The sequence below is a fragment of the Octopus bimaculoides genome, chromosome 19, assembly GCF_046866305.1.
Source record: "Octopus bimaculoides isolate indiv1 chromosome 19, ASM4686630v1, whole genome shotgun sequence".
Classification (NCBI taxonomy): domain Eukaryota; kingdom Metazoa; phylum Mollusca; class Cephalopoda; order Octopoda; family Octopodidae; genus Octopus; species Octopus bimaculoides.
The window spans coordinates 48,299,309-48,305,308 of NC_142946.1; the positions used below are offsets into that span (position 1 = coordinate 48,299,309).

Sequence of the window (6,000 nt, forward strand, 5' to 3'; positions counted from 1 at the left end):
AGTGAAACATGGGCTGTAACTGCTGAGGACATACGTAAGCTCGCAAGGAATGAAGCCAGTATGCTCCGTTGGATGTGTAATGTCAATGTGAATACCCGTCAGAGTGTAAGTATCTTGAGAGAAAAGCTGAACATTAGAAGCATCAGTTGTGGTGTGCAAGAGAGACGATTGCGCTGGTATGGACATGTGGTGAGAATGGATGAGGATAGCTGCGTGAAAAAGTGCCACACCCTAACAGTTGAGGGAACCCGTGGAAGAGGTAGGCCCAGGAAGACCTGGGCTGAGGTGGTGAGGCAAGACCTTCGTACATTGGGCCTCACCGAGGCGATGACTACTGACCGAGACCTTTGGAAATGTGCTGTGCGTGAGAAGACCCGGCAAGCCAAGTAAGATCGTTGCCAGTGCCCCTGGACTGGTTCTTGTGCGGGTGGCACATGAGATGCACCATTTTGAGCGTGGCCGTTGCCAGTACCGCCTGACTGGCTCCCGTAGGAATTTCGAGCGAGATCGTTGCCAGTGCCCCTGGACTGGCTTGTGCGGGTGGCACATAAAAGACACCATTTCGAGCGTGGCCGTTTTCGTGCGGGTGACACGTAAAAGCACCCACTACACTGAGTGGTTGGCGTTAGGAAGGGCATCCAGCTGTAGAAACTCTGCCAAATTAGACTGGAGCCTGGTGTTGCCATCCGGTTTCACCAGTCCTCAGTCAAATCGTCCAACCCATGCTAGCATGGAAAGCGGACGTTAAACGATGATGATGATGATGATGATGATATATGTATATATATATGTATATATATATATATGTACATATATATATGTATATATATATATGTACATATATATATATATATATGTATGTATATATATATATATATATATATGTATATATATAATGTTAAATCTCTGAACGAGGTGTTAACAGTAACTGCACGATAAAGTGAAGTATATTTGCCATTTAAATGTGGCTGACCCCTAAGGGTGGATGTTACTGTTGTTTTTAGCCCCAGGAGAACATCTCCTCCAGCTGGCTTATCGACACATATCTGTGTCCTGTCTATTTTTGCCAAGGGAAGTTATCCTTCCCATCTTGATCTGCGATACGTACGGACCCGAGTTTCAGGGTTATTTCCCTTCTTCAGCGTACGATAATCGCCGACCTTTGATGAGAATGACAATCCCTTGGCAATATATAAGTCTTTTTCCAGTGAAGTTATTCGTGCGGGTGACACGTAAAAGCACCCACTACACTCTCTGAGTGGTTGGCGTTAGGAAGGGCATCCAGCTGTAGAAACTCTGCCAAATTAGACTGGAGCCTGGTGTTGCCATCCGGTTTCACCAGTCCTCAGTCAAATCGTCCAACCCATGCTAGCATGGAAAGCGGACGTTAAACGATGTGTCGATAAGCCAGCTGGAGGAGATGTTCTCCTGGGGCTAAAAGCAACAGTAACATCCACCCTTAGGGGTCAGCCACATTTAAATGGCAAATATACTTCACTTTATCGTGCAGTTACTGTTAACACCTCGTTCAGAGATTTAACATTGCTTGTTTTCACTTTTTCGATATCAGTGAATAACTTCACTGGAAAAAGACTTATATATTGCCAAGGGATTGTCATTCTCATCAAAGGTCGGCGATTATCGTACGCTGAAGAAGGGAAATAACCCTGAAACTCGGGTCCGTACGTATCGCAGATCAAGATGGGAAGGATAACTTCCCTTGGCAAAAATAGACAGGACACAGATATGTGTCGATAAGCCAGCTGGAGGAGATGTTCTCCTGGGGCTAAAAGCAACAGTAACATCCACCCTTAGGGGTCAGCCACATTTAAATGGCAAATATACTTCACTGTATATATATATATGTACATATACATATATATGTACATATATATATGTTTATATATATATAGATATGTAAATATATATATATATATATATATATATATATATATATATATATTTATATTTATATTTAAAAAAAAATTCTTTTTTTTAAGTTTCAGCTTAGAGCTGCGGCCATGCTGATGCACCACCATGTTGCTACACTGTTATTACAGGGAGCCTCTTACAATATGTGGCACTTGGTGAAGAATGGAGTTTGATTTAGAAACCCTCATTTGCACCTCCTGCCGCGAGGTAGGTTCATCTGGGACTCTCGATAGGAAGAAGTCCAGCTTTGATTTAAAGACTCCTACGTCTACTTTGTGCAGATTCCTCAGGCTCTTTGAGAGAATATTAAAAAGCTGTGGGCCCCTGAATCCCAAGCTGTTGCAGTAACTGGTCCTGAAGCGTGATGGCATTGCTGGGATCTTTGGCACTATGCAGTGTCGTCCCGTTCTGGCATTGGTGTAGCTTTCAATGCCAAAATTTGGCACAATTCCTTCCAGGATCTTCCAGATGTATATTACTGCATACCTCTCCCGCCTTCTCTCCAGGGAGTAGAGTCTTAGCTGTTTCAGCCTTTCCCAGTAGCTGAGCAGTTGCAAAGAGACAATCTTCTTTGTGAATTTCAGACTGGTGGGTGACCACAGCTGTGAGCAGTAATCCAGGCGGCTGAGGACGAATGTCCTCCAGAGGATCATCATGGTTTCCTTATCTCTGGTTCTGAATGTTCTCAGGATCCATCCAGCCAATCGTCTGCACTTTGTTGCCATTCTGGTAATGTGCACTTGGAAAGAGGTATCATCACTCATGTCGATACCCAGGTCTCTCACTGATTTAGGCTCTGGGATTGAAATTCCGTGTGGACCAGTGTACTCTGTAAGTTTCATATTCAGTTTTGGACGTTGGTAGCGCAGGGTTTGGAATTTTTCAGCATTAAACTGCATATTATTGTCCTCAGCCCATCTGTAAACTGAGTCCAATTCCTGCTGCAGGTGTGCAACATCACTGGAGTTCTGTATTTTCTGCAAGACTTTTGTATCGTCTGCGTAGCTTGCAAGAGTGGCTATCCGGGCACTTGAAGGCATATCTGAGAGAGCGACTATAAAAAGCAATGGTCCCAAGACAGTGCCTTGTGGAACACCGCTCATTATTTGTGTTTTCATAGAGGTGGCTCCATTAGCCACTACTGCCTGACTTCTATCTTTCAGAAAGTCATGTAACCACTCTCCAAGTTTTCCAGCTATGCCAAGATCACGCAGTTTGTGGCATATCAAACCATGATCCACTTTGTCAAAAGCTTTTGCAAAATCAAGGTATATTACGTCCACATTTGAGTTGTTGAGTAACTGCCTCAACACCCAGTCGTAATGTTGTAAGAGCTGGGTCAGGCAGCTCCTACCTGGTCGAAAGCCATGTTGGGTATCACTCAGCAATTTATTTTCTTCAAGGAATGCGATTAGTTTTCCCCTGATTATCCTTTCCATGACTTTGCTGATGTGTGAAGTCAGAGAGATAGACTTATAGTTTTTGGCATCTGCTCTGCTTCCCCCTTTATGGATTGGGCATATTATTCCCTCCTTCAGCTTGCTTGGCAGTCTTCCATTTGCGAGAAAGCTCTGGAAGAGGATCTGGAGGGGTTTTGCCAGGGCATGCTTACACGATTTAAGGAGGATTGCTGGGAAACCATCAGGGCCAGCAGTTGAGTTTGTGTCCACTTCATGTATAGCTAGTAGTACATCTTCGCTAATGTTGATGTATTCCATCGTAACTGCCTCACTGGTTATAGGGGAGGTAGCAAAGAAGTCCACTGGTTTTTTCACTTGTCTGTGCTCCAATGGAGTGGGGAAGACACTTTTGAATTGCTCATTCAGTACCTTACTGATCCTAGTTGGACTGTCTGTGAGGGAGCCATCCTTTTCGAAGAGGGGTCCAATCTTGCAGCGTACTGAGGCTGTTTCTTTTGCGTAATGAAAGAAAGCCTCTGGGTTTGATTTAATGTTTTTTATAACCCAGGCTTCTTTGTCTGCTCTCTCCTTCACATAGGATTGTTGCAGCCTTTTTTCGATCTCCATCAGTGTCGTTTTTAGGCGGGACCTTTGGCCATTCTTGGGATGCTGGTTGAGTCGATTTGCAACTTTTGTCCGTCGTCTCATGAGGATCTTCCTCTCCCTTGGAATCTTGTTCCTATTTGTTTTGGCCTTGTGCTCTGGGACATATTTCTGGCTTATGGCTTGCACAGTAGACATTCTAGTTTCATGTCAATGTCTGGTGTGGAGAGACATTTTGGCCAATCCTCTCTGAGGATCTCTTTCTGAATAGATTTCCAGTCCGCTTTGTGGAAGTTCAGATTGGAGAGATTTTGGGTGCTTCCTTTAGGCTGTATGTCTCTGGTTTCTTTTGGCCCAAACATAGACAGCTCTATTATGTTGTGATCCGAAACTAATGTCGGCGCCACTTTCACATCATGAATGATGTCCGTATTGTTCGTGAAGCAGAGATCTAGAATGTTATTTGCTCTAGTTGGTCTGAGAACAGTTTGCTCCATGAATAGGGCATTGGTGAGGTTGAGCAGGCATTCCACCTGTGCTTGCTTGCGATAAGTCATTCCTGAGAGTATGAGACCTTCGGGCCATTTGACGTTGGGGAAGTTGAAATCTCCCATAAGAAATATGGTCACATGGTGTTCCAGTTTCATGAGGATTTCTTTAATTCTAGTGAGGCAATCTTCAAATTTGCCTATGTGGTTTGGAGCATCCGGTGGGCAATATGTATTGCATATGACTATATTATGTTGTCTTATGTATACAACTAGGGTGTCGCATACCGAATTTGAGTATGACAGTAAGACCTGGGGTGTGAGGTCGTCGCGGATGTATACAGCAACTCCACCATGGCTCCTTTCCCTTCTGTCTGTTCGCAGTATGACATATTTTGGTACGTGTACTTCTGCATCCTCTATATCAGGGCTGAGGTGAGTTTCCACAAGTGCTATGCATAGGGCTTGATTGCATGCAGCAAGGTCTCTCAGGAAAGAAATTTTGCTTTTATTATTATTATGCAACAGGCCCTCAATAGTTAGTAAAAATATTGGCGTGATGCCTGTGCAGGCGTTAGGGGAGGCCATCCCATGTCTGTTGGCTGTGGTGGTGTTGCGCAGTGGGGGGCAAGGTTCCTCGTCTGTGCTTGGCGTAGCCACGTCAGCTGCTGCATAATCTTTTGTGCCATGCACAAAAAAGACTCTTGCTCAGCTGCTGCGTTGCGTAAGATTTCTGAAGAGCGCATGTCCTTGAATTTTCTCCTTGGGGACATCTGTCGTCTTTCCTCAGGGAAGTTTTTATCCTTTAAACCTTTGTAGTTTTGGCGGGGTGTCGGGTGGGCAAACCGGCAGTTTTTGCCGTCTTCCCCATGCCAACATTTGCCTTGCAGGTAAAATTTGCAAGTTTTTGGGTGCCTTCCAAATTTCTTCTTTCCTTTGGTGTCTTGGATGGCATTGGATCCACCTTGCGATTTTCTACTTTTTGTTCTTCTTTTTCTTGTGGGTACTATTTTCCACTGGTTATCTATTGGGGTGAGGGCTCCTTTCCTTTGTAGGGCCACTGGCACAGAGGGGCTTCTATTTGCTGCTTCCTTGGCTCCACTATCGTTTTCTGCCTGGTTGTTCATAGGAGTGGGTGATCCATTCTTTTGAGGAGCCACTGGGTCAGAGAGACTTCCGGGTGTTTTTTCCTTTTCCTCCTCTCCATCCTTATCAGCCTTTCCACAATGGTTTTCGATTATGACATCTAGGGTGTATATATATATATTTATTTATAGATATATATTTATATATATATATATATTTATATATTTATATATATTTATTTATATATTTATATATATATATATTTATATATATATATATATATTTATATATATATATATATATTTATATATATATATATATAATATTATAATTATATATATATATATTTATATATATATATATATTTATATATATATATATATATATATATATATATATATATATTTATATATATATATATATATATATATATATATATATATATATATTTATATATATATATATTTATATATATATATATATTTATATAT

General features: G+C 42.1%; 1 protein-coding gene across 3 annotated transcripts in view; it reads right to left on the minus strand.

Annotated features, from left to right (window-relative positions):
- LOC106877016 (translin-associated factor X-interacting protein 1) overlaps positions 1-6,000 on the minus strand; it is a 34,916-nt gene that overhangs the window by 10,442 nt on the left and 18,474 nt on the right. The window lies entirely within an intron of this gene.